At 40.9% G+C, this 18,991-nt stretch overlaps 1 protein-coding gene across 1 annotated transcript in view; it reads right to left on the bottom strand.

Moving 5' to 3' along the window:
- The window catches only part of CELF2 (CUGBP Elav-like family member 2), an 884,302-nt gene that overhangs the window by 671,486 nt on the left and 193,825 nt on the right, over positions 1–18,991 (bottom strand). The window lies entirely within an intron of this gene.

Genomic DNA, 18,991 nt, shown 5'->3' with positions numbered 1-18,991 from the left:
ATCTTAGGGATTTTGGTACCTAATGACTACCCTCTATTTTATCCATGTTGATTGAATTGTGGGGAAGAAAGAGAATCAATGCCCTTCCTTTGCCATAGAAATTCTAACTACGGACTTAATGTCACAGAATTATTATAGGAATCTGCTTGGTCTGTTTTATTTAGGTTGTAAAACCTAGAACATTAGCCAGTTGTTCTGCTCTGATGCTTACTGAAATCCATTTACCACATGTAACATTTTCATTTTTTGACCAAGCAATAAAAACTGGGTTCTAAAATGTTTTAGATGAGTTACATTCATTTTCATGCTTGTCAAGAGTATAAGATTGATGAACCGGGAGCAACGAGGAATATAAATATATAAATGGAAAACCTGAATCCAATTCTAGAACCTCTGAATCAATGGATTAGCCTACCCAGTGGTTGGCAAGCTGTGGTCCAAAGGGCAGAAACCAGCCTGCTACCTGTTTTATATGAGCTAAGAATGATTATTACCTTTGTAAGGTATTGAAAAAAATGAAAAAGAATAGTATCTCATAGTATGTAAAAATAATATACAATTCAAATTTTGGTGTTCATAAATGCAGTTTTATTGGGACACAGCCACACGCATTTGTGTACATGTTGTCCATGGCTGCTTTCATGCTATAACCCATGTGGAGGTAAGTAGGTAAGTAGTTATAAGAGGTAAGTAGTTGGAACAAAGAGGATATAGCCTGAAAACAGTAAAATATTTACTACCTGGCTCTTTAGGAAAAAATGTATTGATCTCTTAGCCTGTGATTGATTCCATCTTTGTTGGGGACACAGGTGGGAGGTGATATGATGAGATCCTAATAACTGAAACTCATCATTACAGGTGGGCAAGTGAGACCTTTTCAGACAATTGAAACAAAAGTGACTGCATTTCATTCTGGGGTCCTCTAGGATGAAGACTGTATGGGGAGAATTTATAAACACATGGAGTCCTTAGCTGTTTGCGTGGCGAGTTCTAGGCTGGCTTCATTGCTGGCCTCTAGTTACTTATCAATAATAAGATTTCAAGACTCTCCTTAATATTTGATAAGAATATCTAGAATGTTAACCCAATATGGAATAAATTAAAAAAACAACTCTTAAAGGAAATGAAACATATCATATAAGTATATACATACAATGATTTATATGAAGCATTTCTATGAGGTTCAAAAATAGACATAACCAAACTGTATTTTTAATGAAAGGAAATGTGCAGTAAAGGGTTAACCTTTCCCAAGAGACTTCTGGCCCTTGCCCTCAGCTCTTGGGATACCCTACCTCATAAGAGTGTTGTTGTTAACCTGGGGGCCTTGGTTTGTACAAAATAATTTATGCTGCCAATGTGATTTATAGCCCACGGGGAGTTTGGATCTTGAAACTTAATCTCTGGAGGGGCTGAAGACAAAGATCAGCCTAGCAGATGACCAACTTTCTGATGTGACTGAGTCCTGGTTAAACTTCTGGACTCCAAGCAGTGCTAAGGGAAAGGTTCATAGCAATACAGGCTTACCTCAAGAAATAAAAAAGTCAAATAAATAACCTAACTCAATACCTAAAGCAACCAGAAAAGGAAGAAATGAAGAACCCCAGGGTTAGTTAGAAGGAAAGAAATCTTAAAAATTAGGCCAGAAATAAATGTAAAAGAAACAAAAAAGACCATAGCAAAAATCAACAAAACTAAAAGTTGGTTCTTTGAGAAGATAAATAAAATTGACAAACCATTAGCCAGACTTTTCAAGAAACACAGGAAGAAGAATCAAATCAACAAAATTAGAAATGAAAATGGAGAAATCACAACAGACAACACAGAAATACAAAGGATCATAAGAGACTACTATCAGCAACTATAGGCCAATAAAATGGACATCGTGGAAGAAATGGACAAATTCTAAGAAAAGTATAACTTTCCAAAACTGAACCACGGAGAAATAGAAAATCTTAACAGACCCATCACAAGCACAGAAATTGAAACTGTAATCAGAAATCTTCCAGCAAACAAAAGTGCAGGACCAGATGGTTTCACAGCTCAACTCTACCAAAAATTTAGAGAAGAGCTAACACCTATCCTACTCAAACTCTTCCAGAAAATTTCAGAGGAAGGTAAACTTCCAAACTCATTCTATCAGGCCACCATCACCCTAATACCAAAACCAGACAAAGATGTCACAAAAATAGAAAACTACAGGCCAATATCACTGATGAACATAGATGCAAAATCCTTAACAAAATTCTAGCAAACAGAATCCAACAACATATGAAAAAGATCATACATCATGACCAAGTGGGTTTTATCCCAGGGATGCAAGGATTCTTCAATATCTTCAAATCAATCAATGTAATACACCACATTAACAAATTGAAAGATAAAAACCATATGATTATCTCAATAGATGCAGAGAAAGCCTTCAACAAAATTCAACATCCATTTATGATAAAAACCCTCCAGAAAGCAGGAATAGAAGGAACATCAGTTCAGTTCCGTTCAGTCGCTCAGTCGTGTCCGACTCTTTGCGACCCTATGAATCGCAGCACGCCAGGCCTCCCTGTCCATCACCAACTCCTGGAGTTCACTCAGACTCACGTCCAGCGAGTCAGTGATGCCATCCAGCCATCTCCTCCTCTGTCATCCCCTTCTCCTCCTGCCCCCAATCCCTCCCAGCATCAGAGTCTTTTCCAATGAGTCAACACTTCGCATGAGGTGGCCAAAGTACTGGAGTTTCAGCTTCAGCATCATTCTCTTCAAAGAAATCCCAGGGCTGATCTCCTTCAGAATGGACTGGTTGGATCTCCTTGCAGTCCAAGGGACTCTCAAGAGTCTTCTCCAACACCACAGTTCAAAAGCATCAATTCTTCAGCACTCAGCCTTCTTCACAGTCCAACTCTCACATCCATACATGACCACTGGAAAAACCATAGCCTTGACTAGATGGACCTTTGTTGGCATAGTAATGTCTCTGCTTTTGAATATGCCATCTAGGTTGGTCATAACTTTCCTTCCAAGGAGTAAGCATCTTTTAATTTCATGGCTGCAGTCACCATCTGCAGTGATTTTGGAGCCCCCCAAAATTAAGTCTGACACTGTTTCCACTCTTCCCCATCTATTTCCCATGAAGTGATGGGACCAGATGCCATGATCTTCTTTTTCTGAATGTTGAGCTTTAAGCCAACTTTTTCACTCTCCACTTTCACTTTCATCAAGAGGTTTTTTAGTTCCTCTTCACTTTCTGCCATAAGGGTGGTGTCATCTGCATATCTGAGGTTATTGATATTTCTCCTGGCAATCTTGATTCCAGCTTGTGTTTCTTCCAGTCCAGCGTTTCTCATACCTCAACATAATAAAAGCTATATATGACAAACCCATAGCAAACATTATCCTCAATGGTGGAAAATTGAAAACATTTCCCCTAAAATCAGGAACAAGACAAGGGTGCCCACTCTCACCACTACTATTCAACATAGTTTTGGAAGTTTTGGCCACAGTGATCAGAGCAGAAAAAGAAATAAAAGGAATCCAAAATTGGCAAAGAAGAAGTAAAACTCTCACTGTTTGCAGATGACATGATCCTCTACATGGAAAACCCTCCACATAGGGTTTTCTACATAGAAAAGACTCCACCACAAAATTACTAGAGCTAATCAATATATTAAAGTTGAAGGATATAAAATTAACACACAGAAACCCCTTGCATTCCTATACACTAACAATGAGAAAACAGAAAGAGAAATTAAGGAAACAATTCCATTCACCATTGCAATGAAAAGAATAAAATACTTAGGAATATATCTACCTAAAGAAACAAAAGACCTATATATAGAAAACTATAAAACACTGGTGAAAGAAATCAAAGAGGACACAAATAGATGGAGAAATATACCATGTTAATGGATTGAAAGAATCAATATAGTGAAAATGAGTATACTACCCAAAGCAACCTATAGATTCGGTGCAATCACTATCAAGCTACCAACGGTATTTTTCACAGAACTAGAACAAATAATTTCACAATTTGTATGGAAATACAAAAAACCTCGAATAACCAAAGCAATCTTGAGAAAGAAGAATGGAACTGGAGGAATCAACCTGCCTGACTTCAGGGTATATTACAAAGCTACAGTCAGCAAGAAAGTATGGTACTGGCACAAAGACAGAAATACAGATCAATGGAACAAAATAGAAAGCCCAGAGATAAATCCATGCACCTATGGACACCTTATCTTTGACAAAGGAGGCAAGAACATACAATGGAGAAAAGACAATCTCTTTAACAAGTGGTGCTGGGAAAACTGGTCAACCACTTGTAAAAGAATGAAACTAGAACACTTTCTAACACCATACACAAAAATAAACCAAAATGGATTAAAGATCTAAATATAAGACCAGAAACTATAAAAATCCTAGAGGAAAACATAGGCAAAACACTCTCTGACATAAATCATAGCAGGATCCTCTATGACTCACCTCCCAGAGTAATGGAAATAAAAGCAAAAATAAACAAATGGGACCTAATTAAACTTAAAAGCTTTTATACAATGAAGGAAACTATAAGCAAGGTGAAAAGACAGCCTTCAGAATGGGAGAAAATAATAGCAAATGAAGCAACTGACAAAGAATTAATCTCAAAAATATACAAGCAACTCCTGCAGCTCAATTCCAGAAAAATAAACAACCCAATCAAAACACGGGCCAAAGAACTAAACAGACATTTCTCCAAAGAAGACATACATATGGTTAACAGACACATGAAAAGATGCTCAACATTATTCATTATCAGAGAAATGCAAATCAAAACCACAGTGAGGTACAATCTCATGCCGGTCAGAATGGCTGCTATCCAAAAGTCTACAAACAATAAATGCTGGAGAGGGTATGGAGAAAAGGGAACCCTCTTACACTGTTGGTGGGAATGCAAACTAGTACAGCTACTATGGAGAACAGTGTGGAGATCCCTTAAAAAACTGGAAATAGAACTGCCATACGACCCAGCAATCCCACTGCTGGGCATGCACACCGAGGAAACCAGAATTGAAAGAGACACATATACCCCAGTGTTCATCGCAGCACTGTTTATAATAGCCAGGACATGGAAGCAATCTAGGTGTCCATCAGCAGACGAATGGATAAGAAAGCCATGGTACATATACACAATAGAATATTACTCAGCCATTAAAAATAATACATTTGAATCAGTTCTAATGAGGTGGATGAAACTGAAGCCTATTATACAGAGTGGAATAAGCCAGAAAGGAAAATACCAATACAGTATACTAACACATATATATGGAATTTAGAAAGATGGTAATGATAACCCTATAAGTGAGACAGCTAAAGAGACACAGATGTATAGAACAGTCTTTAGAACTCTGTGGGAGAAGGCAAGGGTGGGATGATTTGAGAGAATAGCATTGAAACATGTATATTGTCATATGTGAAGCAGATCGCCAGTGCAGGTTCGATGCATGAGACAGGGTGCTCAGGCCTGGTGCACTGGGATGACCCAGAGGGATGGGATGGGGAGGGAGATGGGAGGGGGTTCAGGATGGGGAACACATGTACACCCATGGCTGATTCATGTCATTGTATAGCAAAACCAATACAATATTGTAAAGTAATTAGCCTCCAATTAAAATAAATAAATAAATAAATAATGGGAAAAAAAGAAAAACCTCTGGACTCTAAGGCTTTAATGGGTTTTCATGGTTGGCAATAGTGTGCATGTATTACTACACATTTCGGCAGAAGTAAGCACTGTCCAAACACCACTGGGAGAAGACTGCTAAAAACCCTGTCCTGAGAACCCTCTTGGACCATGCCCCATGTCCTCTGCCCTTAGCTGATTTTAATCTCCACCTTTTCACTGTGATAAGCCACCACTGTGAGTGTAACAGTTTTGTTAAGTTCTATGGCTCCAAAATCACTGCAGATGGTGATTGCAGCCATGAAATTAAAAGACGCTTACTCCTTGGAAGGAAAGTTATGACCAACCTAGATAGCATATTCAAAAGCAGAGACATTACTTTGCCAACAAAGGTCCGTCTAGTCAAGGCTATGGTTTTTCCAGTGGTCATGTATGGATATGAGAGTTGGACTGTGAAGAAAGCTGAGCGCCGAAGTATTGATGCTTTTAAACTGTGGTGTTGGAGAAGACTCTTGAGAGTCCCTTGGACTGCAAGGAGATCCAACCAGTCCATTCTAAAGGAGATCAGTCCTGGGTGTTCTTTAGAAGGAATGATGCTAAAGCTGAAACTCCAGTACTTTGGCCACCTCATGTGAAGAGTTGACTCATTGGAAAAGACTCTGATGCTGGGAGGGATTGGGGGCAGGAGGAGAAGGGGACGACAGAGGATGAGATGGCTGGATGGCATCACTGACTTGATGGACATGAGTTTGGGTGAACTCCAGGAGTTGGTGATGTACAGGGAGGCCTGGCGTTTTGCAGTTCATGGGTTTGCAAAGAGTTGGACACGACTGAGCGACTGAACTGAACTGAACTGAACTGATGACTCCTTCCAGCAAATTATCGAACCTGAGGATGGTTTTAGGAACCCTCTAATTTGTACCTGGTATCAGAAATGAAGGTAGTCTTGGGAGCCCCTGAAAACTGTAGTATACATATGTTTTAAAAAAAATTTATATACACATTCATATGCATATGTATCACAAAGAACTCATGCTGGTGGTTACCTGCACTGGGGGGCTGGGCATGACATGTAGTTTCTAGAATGCTAGCAATGTCGTATTTCTAGATCTGATGGCAGTTAAATGGATATTAACATATAATTCAGAGAAGGCAATGGCAACCCACTCCAGTACTCCTGCCTGGAAAATCCCATGGGCCGAGCAGCCTGGTAGGCTGCAGTCCATGGGGTCGGTAAGAGTCGGACACAACTGAGCAAATTCACTTTCACTTTTCACTCTCATGCACTGGAGAAAGAAATGGCAACCCACTCCAGTGTTGTTGCCTGGAGGATCCCAGGGACGGGGGAGCCTCGTGGGCTGCTGTCTATGGGGTTGCACAGAGTCGGACACAACTGAAGCGACTTAGCAGCAGTAACAGCAGTAACATATAATTACTCTTTAAGTTGTATTTATATGTTTTATATACTGCTTTGTGTTTAAAATATTTCATTGTTTTGAAAAGAGTAAAAATATCTCCATGGAGCACATTGCTATAAACACACACACACACACACACATGCACACACACGGTCCAGTGTATCAACTAAGGTATTCAGCTATAGAAAAGATAGTCATTCTGTCCTTAGTCTAATTCAGTCAGTTCAGTTCAGTTCAGTCTCTCAGTCGTGTCTGACTCTTTGCGATCCCATGAATCGCAGCACGCCAGGCTTCCCCGTCCATCACCAAGTCCCGGAGTTCACTCAAACTCACGTCCACTGAGTTGGTGATGCCATCCAGCCATCTCATCTTCTGTTGTCCCCTTCTCCTCCTGCCCCCGATCCCTCCCAGCATCAGAGGTTTTCCAGTGAGTCAGCTTTTCACATGAGGTGGCCAAAGTACTGGAATTTCAGCTTTAGCATCATTCCTTCCAAAGAAATCCCAGGGCTGATCTCCTTCAGAATGGACTGGTTGAGTCTCCTAGCACTCCAAGGGACTCTCAAGAGTCTTCCTCAACACCACAGTTTAAAAGCATCAATTAATTACTCAAGGATTATTATCTATTTTTTTTGTGAAGAAATCAGTCACTTAGTTGTTCAAGGATCACAATTTCATGGTCATGTGACAGAATATGGCTCTTAATTTGTCTTAGTTGTTTCTGGAGTCTTGAAAATTCTGTCCCACCACTTACATGTGTCTCTTGGAATGGACTATGTGATTTATCTTTTGACTTCATTGTAGTAGAAAGAACCCCATCTGCGTAGGTTAGATGAAATGACTTTAAAATCTCAGTTACACTGTACAGCCACATAAGATCATAACAGTGAATTGTAACTTCCTTTAAGGACAGGAACTGGGATTTCTCTCTCCTTTTCAGCACCTCTCCCCGTTCTGGGACTAATGCATGCCTAGGTAAATAATTCTAAACCGCTTGATAAGAAGGCAGATTCAAACCCATCAACAGTCAGTCCCTTGCACCCAGAGATCCATTCAGCCCCAGTTTCTAACCTTTTTGCAGTCTTTGCCAGCCTACACGACAGATGCAATGCTGTCACATAGAAAGATCACTGTCACACAGAAAGACCAAAGAAAGCTCATGACTCCTGGTGATCGGATCATTAAACTTCTTTAGCAGTTGTAAGTACCTAACGTCTGACAAAGTCAGTTATAGCCTGAAAATAGAAATGTAATATGGTCACAACAAAGTAAAATAATTTAAAATGTTCATTTAATTTTTTAAGGTATTGAATATAATTTACTGACCTTGGGAAAAAATTGAGCTTGGAAAAAATTTTGCTAGCTGTGGGGAACATGAGTATCTCCCTAAAATAATATAGTTGTAGACCACAAAGGGAAAAAGATTATAAAGCTGGCTGGCCACTAGCTGAGTAGAATAGTAAAAACATGCCAAAGAAGCAGAATGTTGGTACAGACCTCCATCAGTGGTCTGCTCAGACAGAGGGACACGCAGAGACCGAAGACAGAAACTTACTGGATCATCTTTTAAAGTGACTGCCTCTTAAAAGTCACCCAGATCGACTGTCACAAGTCAATTCCCAGTAATTGCATTACTTGGCTTCATCTGATTCCATTGTTCATATGGCCCTATAGAATCAGGCCAATCTCATTGATCAGTGGCTTGTTCTGGCCAACTGAACAACTCAATCAAATTGACCCAGTGGCAACCAATTTCATTGTTTAGCAGATAGCAGTTAGGATTCTTCCAAAGCCAGAGGAGTCAGCCTCATTTGGGCCAAATAAAGCACCAAATGCCAGACAGCTTCCAAGCAAAGATTGAGCTTGAAAGGAAGAAACCAGGGTTGGGTGGAGTAGTGGGCATCACCTCTTTTTACATCCATTGGACATACTCTTGGCAGGTCTCAACTTCATACTGTGTAACAACCATTCAGTAAAATGTGTTTAGAAACTCTAATTCCTAGGCAGGTCCCACTCCAGAGATACTGATTCAGTATTTTATGTTAGGGCCTCCAGGATTTAGATTCTCAAGAAGTACAAGTCATTCTGCTATTAATGGCCTTGGAGAAACTTTGAGAAACACTAAGTTTCTCTTTGTCCTGTGAAAGTGAAAGTCAGTTGTGTCCAACTCTTTGTAACCCCATGGACTTTACAGTCCGTGGAATTCTCCAGGCCAGAATACTGGAGTGGGTAGCCTTTCCCTTCTCCAGGGGATCTTCCCAACCCAGGAATCGAACCCAGATCTCCTGCATTGCAGGCAGATTCTTTACCAGGTGAGCTACAAGGGAAGCCCAAGAATACTGGAGTGGGTAACCTATCCCTTCTCCAGTGGGTTTGTCCTATAGCCCAGTCCTAACAGTCAGAACTGCTTCTAAGCTTCCAAAAGGAGCAGCTGGTTTCCACTGTCACCATATAATTCATGTGCTTTATGCCAGGACCCTTGAACAGCACACATTCTATGACCCAGTAGAAAAGGTTGCACCCAGGGACCTTGTCTACTAGCCACAGGACTCATCTGGACTCTGTATAAATGGTACTTACTTGGCTTCTATTTAATTTTGAGGATGTAGAGGATAAGACAGTTAGATAGCATCACTGACTCAATGTACACGAATCTGAGCAAACACCTCCAAGACACTGGAGGACAGAGGAGCCTGGCATGCTGCAGTCCATGGGTTTGCAAAAAGTCGGACATGACTTCGTGACTGAATAACAACAACAAAGGATATGACCCATCAAAGTACTTTATTAACATTGTGTAAATGTATATTCTAACATCCTCAGAGAATAATCTTAGCAGATTTCTTTCCTCAGACCACACATTGTTATTGTCATCATTACCTTACAGCTGTCAAATAAAACCAGCTGAGCTAGTCTGCTTTTTTCTGGAATATACTAAAATATTTTATCTTGTTAATAAATGAAGGCAACTAAAGGTTAAGCTCATCTAGCCCTTAGAATAATGACAGATTATAAAGGCAGTTTCAACTTTATTCCTCAAGTTTAAATATGGCACTCATTAAGTCTAAGGGCTAAACTATAACAATGTATATTAATGTCTTTCAATTTTTAATCAAAATTTAGGTTTGGGATAAGTGACTTGTTTTGTCTAATGGTCACAATGGGGCTGACCAATCAGTAACGATGTTATTACTCTTGTTGAAAGTTTAATTTAGATCAACAAGTATGTTGAGCATATGCTGTGTTTAAGGCATGTAGATGATTCAGTCTTTGCTTGCAAGAGGCATGTAGTCTTAAGTAGCTATAATACTGTGAAAAATGTGAGGGGAGTTTAGGTAAAATTGTCTAGGGTGGAGAGAGACAGAAAATTATATTGTGAGGACGAGTGAAGATGTCCTGGAAGAGCTGACATAGTTATGGCAGTTAGGCAGCAAGTGTGGAGAAAGTCAGGAGCTTCCCAGATGGGTCTCCTGCCTGGTGGCTCAGCTGGTAAAGATCTGCCTGCAATGCAGGAGATATGGGTTTGATCCCTGCGTTGGTAAGATCCCCTGGAGAAGGAAACGGCTACCCACTCCAGTATTCTGGCCTAGAGAATTCCATGGACTGTATAGTCCATGGGGTCACAAAGAGTCGGACATGACTGAGCAACTTTCATTTCACTTCAGGTGGCTGCTTGCCAGTGCAGGAGACATAAGAGATGCTGGTTCAATCCCTGGGTCAGGGAGATCCTCTGGAGAAGGGCATGGCAACACACTCCAGTATTCTTGCCTGGAGAATCCCATGGACAGAGGAACCTGCAGAACTGCAGTCCATAGGGTCTCAAAGAGTCAGATGTGACTGAAGTGGACTTAGCATGCACACGGAGAAAATACATCACCCAGTTAATTGCATTTTGAGAATGATAGCACACAATAGGCTGTAGGCTATTATCCCTCTATGTCTTTGGGTCCTGGCTCTTATGAGGTACCACCAATTTCAGACCAGGATCCACCATCATGGTGGAAACCAAGAAGATGATGTTTACTTGGCTTTGTAAAGTCATTTTCTCTCTGTGTGTCTCAGTTTCTCCACCTATGTGATTTATTAGTGAGGATTTCTCCTTATCTCAAAGAAACATCAGCATAATAAAACCTGTGATTAGAATGTTATTCTTCATAAGACATCAACATTATTTCTTTCGCTTTCTATAAAGTACCTTTCATGTATTTGGAGCTGGCATTTTCATCTCCATTTTGCAGGTGAGGAAACAAAGGTGTGGAGGAAAATAAACTAATTGTCTAAGGCCACACTGCTTTCAATGGGAGAGCCATGATTCCAATCCACACCTCTTGCTGCCAAACCATTACTAAGCTGCCTCTCTTCACAGTGAGGAGTAAATAAGGGAGGAATAAACATATTTCATGGGGCTTCGCTGGTGGCTCAGTGGTAAAGAAGCCTCCTGCAATGTAAAAGACACAGGTGATGCAGGTTCAATCCCTGGGTCAGGAGGATCCCCTGCAGGAGAAAATGGCAACTCAATCCAGCATTCTTGCCTGGAGAATCCCATGAACAGAGGAGCCTCGTGAGCTACAGTCCACAGCGTCTCAAAGAGTTGGACACAACTGAAGTGACAGCACTCATGCACAGACATATTTTACAATAGATGCAACATTAAAACTCCATTTTCTGTAACTCAACTACGAGTTATTTTAACCCTAACCTAGATTTTCTTACATGTTAAATTTTAAGGAAGAAAATACATCATTAAAAGCAAAGCAAAAAAAAAAAAAAAGACAAAAGCGAGTGTTAGGAAAGTAAAACAGAAACATTTGGATCAATCAGATATTGTGTCTTTGACATGATGCCTCATGAAATACATATGTTATTTTTAGCCAAAAATGCTGAACAGGAATTCATCAAGCCTCTAAATAAAACTTCTACTTTATGGGAAACATGAGAGAGAGAGGAATAAGCTAAATGACACCAAGAAGAAGAAAGCAGTCCAAAACAATCTAACAGGAAAAATCACCTGGCTTCCTTACCAGAGCAAGGTCCTAAGTTTAGGATGGGGTTGAGAATGCAGGACAGGGTGAAAGTGAAGAGTGATAAAGAGACCCAAGCAGAACTGGTGCCTTGATCGTGGTGATGATGTCACAGATGATTAAACACGGCAACACCTATCAAAGCGTACAGTGTATTGTATGTCAATGATACTACAGTAAAACTGAAAAAGATGCAATGGTGAAAACAATTCTAAATCTCTGGGTATCTCAGCATCTCCGTCTTAACCAGTGCTTTGCCTGAATTGTCTATTTCATCCTTTCAAATGGTAGAGAAAAGTAAAGAACTGGTATGGCTGATGTTTTGATCTGTGCCTCTCTGGGGCACATCATTTGAGCAGCTGGTGTAGTCAAATATATCTGTTCAGGAGTGAGGGTGTGCAGAGAATCATGGGGTTAGTTTCAGGGTAAAAAGCTAAAATGAACTGCCATTCTGCCCAGAATAGTCCCGATGGGAAAATGGTTAGAGCTATGCCACTAGCAAACAGAAAGGCTCAATTTTGTTTCCATATGAGCTTCCTCTGATCACACCTTACATCGTGATCCCAGGTGTTCCAGCGCACAGGGCGGTGGGGGGCTAATACGTGTGCGTCTAGCAGAGGCACCTTTGAAAAACTCGAATTTACATAAACTCACACATGACGGGGTGTTTAAAAGATCCATCCATTACATATAATATGGTTCCTGCAGATAAAAACAAAAAGACTCCTGGGAACTTGGGGAATGCATTCAATAACTCAGTTTACATGTTCTTTAAGTTAAAGGAAATATTTCAACACTCATTTAGAGCTGTGACCAGGTTGGCAAATGTTCTGGTGGCTTTTTGCGCTGAAAAACATCTCTGTTTCAATATGTCAACACCTAAGCACACTCTCCTGCAGCCACTCACACATACTCTTTTGTTTATTTGGAAGGAATTAAAGGCAGGAATGGATTTTGAATATATTATTTTTTTTCTAAAACAAATGATTGGTCTGTTTTCACAACATGTCCTGATACAGGCTGTCACTGAAATGGGAAGCTGACCCCCAGAAGTATTTTCCTGATCTTATTGCATGACTTTAAAAAATAGTCAGCTATTTGATTAATAATAACTGTTACTGCCATATTCATAATACCTGTGGACCAATTCACTTATTCAAATAGCCTGGCACCTTTCAACCTGACATCTTAAAACATTTACAAATGAACAGGGACCTTTATGATTGCCCAGAATAGGTATTCATTTTCCCTCCTGTTTCACCCCTCCACCTGATTTATTTTGGCGGGCTGCTGGCTTATAAACATATGCTGTAGTATAATGTGTATGTATGTACACACACACACACACACACACACACACAAGATATACACACACCCTGAGAATAGGCTACAGAGTGAATTTGACTCTTTCTTGCTGGCACACAACCTTCCCCCTCAAGGGGGAGCCTTGGCTGTTTCTGAAGTAAGTTATTCTGAGGTTTTCCTTCCCTTCTCATTTGCTGTTCCCATGACCACCTGAGACCCATTTTGGTTTCTTCTACAATGCTCAAGGGGCAGGTGATGGTTGCTGGAGGTCATATCAGGTCACAGGCAGAGCTGCTGGCCACTGAATGGTCCTCCTCCAACTCATCCCCCCCCACCCCAACCTCCTGGGGGACACAGAGCCAATGCAGGGTCTTCCACCCAGAACTGATTTTGACCAGTAGAATCTACAGATGGCAAATACCCAGTCCCTGGTGCTTGGCTGGGACTTCTTACTTGGAACAGGGAAAGGTAAATGCTCTGAGGGCCCCACTGGGAAGAATAGGTTTGTATTGCCAGGTTGATTAGTAGACTTGGAAGCCGAGGTAATGACTATGGAAGAAAGGAAAGCCAAGATGTGTGAAAGCCCAGCCAGAGAGGCAACAGGGCTGATGGAATGGTTTTCTCCAGGTGCAGGCAGGGAGAAGGTGGGGGCCTGCTGAGAAACGCCCTGACTGTCGACGCCCTGTTGATATCACGCGGGCCTGGCAGTATGGCCGGTGAAACCCAAATCTAGGTTTCATGGACCGTGGTTGCCTTCATGGACCATCGATTACTGGTGATTGCAAGGGCTACATCTGTACCAGCAGTTTTGTAGAACATTTTTTTCTTTTCTTAGAATTTTTTGGACCTTTTTCTACCAAATGAGCTATTTTTAGACCTTAATATTTAGGAATAATTTGTCAGACATTGATGTATCCTACCCTACCCTCGAACCATCCTAAATCCTAGTGTTTCATATAAATGACGTGTGAAATGATAGCATCACCCCTCTTTTAAAACTGATTTGTGGGCCTTCCCTGGTGGTCCAGTGGCGAGATTCTGTGATCTCAACGCAGGGGGCCTGAGTTTGATCCCTAGTTGGGGAACTAAGATCCCCTGTACAGCAAGAAAAAGATCCCACATGCCACAAGTAAGACCTGGCCCAGCCAAATAAACAAATAAATACTTAAGCAAAAAAAAAAATCAACCCAAACTAATTTGTGATACACTGAGGTTGGGATTAAGTAAATGTAATCATATTTTTGTTATATCAGTGTTATGTTTATTTTCCAATACAAAATGGGTGTTCATTAGATACCAAAATTTTAATGCCTGCTGGTAGGCACACACACACACAGACACACCATTCATCCATAAGGATAATATGGCTCCTGCACATAAAAGTAAAAAGGCTCCTGGACATCTGAGGAATGCATTTAATAACTTCAACTTCCATGATTTTTATTTGTGTGTGTGTGTGTATACATATATATGCATACAGCTACCAGGAGGCATGTATATATATCCAAGGTTGACACGGGTCTTCTGAGAGAGCCTGCTATGTACTTCCTTCAGGCCAGATAATTCAAAAGATAATTCAAGGATTTGAATTACAAGAACAAAAAACTGAAATTTGTCTCTTGCTTATACATATGTCTACACATAGCCATAATACATCCCTATGCATATTATGTGTCTGTAACGCAGAGCCATTGGAAAGCTGAATTGCAGCAATTTTGCTACTTCTGAAAGTTTATGGGCATAAGCTCTCTATTTAATTTTGATTTCCATGGTTCTTACCCTGGGCAGGCATATTCCTTGGCCCTAGGAACAAGTTTTGACCTTTTCAGTTCCTTTATTCGCTTTGACATTAATTTTTATTCTTTACCCTTAACAGGTTTTCACTGTACTTAGTGAACAATACAGGGGCCCTGGGGCCCAAAATAAACCCATAGAGTGCCCATGAATTTTCACCAAAGACTGCAGCCCTACATGATTAAAAGCTTTACATTCTCAAAGAGCAACATGATTAATCCAGTACCACAGCGCTGAGTGGCTTCACACTGGCTTCATTTGTTGGTATTGTTATTTTCCTGGGTTATATTGGATTTGTTGGAATGATGATGATTTTTAGTTATTGCAGTTAACATGGACACTTCTCTGCAATTGCAAAAATGTCTTAACTATTTCACTCGGTTTTTAAACTATTCACATCCAACTTTGGGAGGAAAAGAATGCAAGTAAGATATGCATATAGGGATTGTCATTGTGGTTTTAGTCACTAAGTCATGTCCGACTCTTTGCGACCCCATGGACTATAGACTCTCTGAAACCACACACTGGGGTTAGAGGGGGAAGGGTGTGGCTACTATGAAGGCGAGGCAAGAATTGTCTGCAGTTTCTTGTGTTTAGTGGAATTGAAGGCAGATGGCTCGGATGGTTTTCAGTTTAGTTCTTTTATTCATTTATTTACTTTTGGCCATTCAGCTTGGCATCTAGGAACTTAGTTCCCTGACAAGAGACTGAACCCATTCCCCCTGCATTGGAAATGCAGTGTCTTAACCACTGGGCAGCTAGGGAATTCCTTCAGATGGTTTTCTATCCTGGTTTGTTTTCTTTCCAGCTCTCTCTAGGATTCTAAACTTTTCCTTGAGAGCCCATTCCAATGCTAAAGTAAAAAAGGACCTGCGGGAATTTGTAGCCAAACTCTACTTCTGCATGTTCTCTTTTGCTAGATCTTTGTAAATATAGAGAAAATCCCCTTTGCATCTTCTTTGTACTATTGTTTCAAGGATTGCTCTGACAGTAGTTTTTTAGCTTCACTTTCCCAGGTTCACTTTCCCAGGTTTCCCAGGGGCTTCCCTGGTAGCTCAGTGGTTAAAGCGTCTGCCTGCAATGCGGGAGACCTGGATTTGATCCCTGGGTTGGGAAGATCCCCTGGAGAAGGAAATGGCAACCCACTCCAGTATTCTTGCCTGGAGAATCCCATGGACGGCAGAGCTTGGTTGTGAAGAGCCAGACACGACTGTGCGACTTCACTTTTCACTATCCCAGGTTAAATCACCTCTATTATCATTCATCTTTCATCACAGAGCTTGTTTCATATGTGTTTGTATTGTTATACTCATTTTTTAAAATTTGAGCTCCAAACTGGTTGCAATAAAACGTGTTCTTATAAATACTGAAATTGAGTCATTGTTTCACTCCTGGCCTCATCTCATTCTCAAGAGGTAACTGTTGTTTTTTGTTGTTGTTGAATATGGGCCTAACAGAAGCAGAAGATATTAAGAACAGGTGGCAAGAATACACAGAAGAACTGTACAAAAAAGATCTTCAAGACCCAGATAATCATGATGGTGTGCTCACTCATCTAGAGCCAGACATCCTGGAATGTGAAGTCAAGTGGGCCTTAGAAAGCATCACTACGAATAAAGCTAGTGGAGATGATGGAATTCCAGTTGAGCTATTTCAAATCCTGAAAGATGATGCTGTGAAAGTGCTGCACTCAATATGCCAGTAAATTTGGAAAACTCAGCAGTGGCCACAGGACTGGAAAAAGTCAGTTTTCATTCCAATCCCAAAGAAAGGCAATGCCAAAGAATGCTCAAACTACTGCACAATTGCACTCGTCTCACACGCTAGTAAAGTAATGCTCAAAATTCTCCAAGCCAGGCTTCAGCAATACGTGAACCATGAACTTCCTGATGTTCAAGCTGGTTTTAGAAAAGGCAGAGGAACCAGAGATCAAATTGCCAACATCCGCTGGATCATGGAAAAAGCAAGAGAGTTCCAGAAAAACATCTATTTCTGCTTTATTGACTATGCCAAAGCCTTTGACTGTGTGGATCACAATAAACTGTGGAAAATTCTGAAAGAGATGGGAATACCAGACCACCTGACCTGCCTCTTGAGAAATCTGTATGCAGGTCAGGAAGCAACAGTTAGAACTGGACATGGAACAACAGACTGTTTCCAAATAGGAAAAGGAGTACGTCAAGGCTGTATATTATCACCCTGCTTATTTAACTTATACGCAGAGTACATCATGAGAAAGGCTGGACTGGAAGAAACACAAGCTGGATCAAGATTGCCGGGAGAAATATCAATAACCTCAGATATTCAGATGACACCACCCTTATGGCAGAAAGTGAAGAGGAACTAAAAAGCCTCTTGATGAAAGTGAAAGAGGAGAGTGAAAAAGTTGGCTTAAAGCTCAACATTCAGAAAACAAAGATCATGGCATCCGGTCCCATCACTTCATGGAAATAGATGGGGAAACAGTGGAAACTGTCAGACTTTATTTTTGGGGGCTCCAAAATCCCTGCAGATGGTGATTGCAGCCATGAAATTAAAAGACGCTTACTCCTTGGAAGGAAAGTTATGACCAACCTAGATGGCATATTCAAAAGCAGAGACATTACTTTGTCAACAAAGGTCTGTCTAGTCAAGGCTATGGTTTTTCCTGTGGTCATGTATGGATGTGAGTGTTGGACTGTGAAGAAGGTTGAACACTGAAGAATTGATGCTTTTGAACTGTGGTGTTGGAGAAGACTCTTGAGAGTCCCTTGGACTGCAAGGAGATCCAACCAGTCCATTCTGAAGGAGATCAGCCCTGGGATTTCTTTGGAGGGAATGATGCTGAAACTGAAACTCCAGTACTTTGGCCATCTCATGCAAAGAATTGACTCATTGGAAAAGACTCTGATGCTGGGAGGGATTGGGGGCAGGAGGAGAAGGGGACGACAGAGGATGCGATGGCTGGATGGCATCACTGACTCGATGGACGTGAGTCTCAGTGAACTCTGGGAGTTGGTGATGGACAGGGAGGCCTGGCGTGCTGCGATTCATAGGGTCGCAAAGAGTCAGACACGACTGAGAGACTGAACTGAACTGAATAGTTGCTAAGAGGTATCCAACTTTTTGCAACCCCAGGAACTGCAGCAAACTAGGCTCTGCTGTTCTCCAATACCTCCTGGAGGTCACTCAAATTCATATCCATTGAATCATTGATGCTTTTTAACCATCTCTTCCTCTGCCGCCCCTTTTTCCTTTTGCTTTCATTCTTTCCCAGCATTAGGGTCTTTTCCAATGAGTTGGCTCTTCACATCAGGTGGCCAGAATATTGGAGCTTCAGCTTTAGCATCAGTGCTTCCAATGAATATTCAGGGTTGATTTCCTTCAGGATTGACTGGTTTGATCTCCTTGCTGTCCAGAGTCTTCTTGTTGTCAAGAGTCTTCTCCAGCATGATAATTCAAAAGCATCCATTCTTCAGTGCTCAGCCTTCTTTATGGTCCAAGTCTCACATCTGTACATGACTACTGGTAAAACTATAGGTTTGATTATACAAACCTCTGTCGGCAAAGTGATGTCTCTGCTTTTTAGTACACTATCTAGGTTTGTCATAGCCTTCTTTCCAAGGAACAAGTGTCTTTTAATTTTATGGCTGCAGTCACCATCTGCAGTGATTTTGGAGCCCAAGAAAAGAAAATATGTCACTGTTTCCACCCTTCCTTTTTCTATTTGCCATGAGTGAAGGGACTGGATGCCATGATCTTAGTTTTTTGAATGTTGAGTTTGAAACCAGCTTTTTCACTCTCTTCTTTCACCCTCATCAAGA

This window comes from Bos indicus x Bos taurus, chromosome 13, assembly GCF_003369695.1.
Source record: "Bos indicus x Bos taurus breed Angus x Brahman F1 hybrid chromosome 13, Bos_hybrid_MaternalHap_v2.0, whole genome shotgun sequence".
NCBI lineage: Eukaryota > Metazoa > Chordata > Mammalia > Artiodactyla > Bovidae > Bos > Bos indicus x Bos taurus.
Note: the sequence above shows the minus strand (reverse complement) of the source record. Positions and strands in the feature narration are given on the sequence as shown.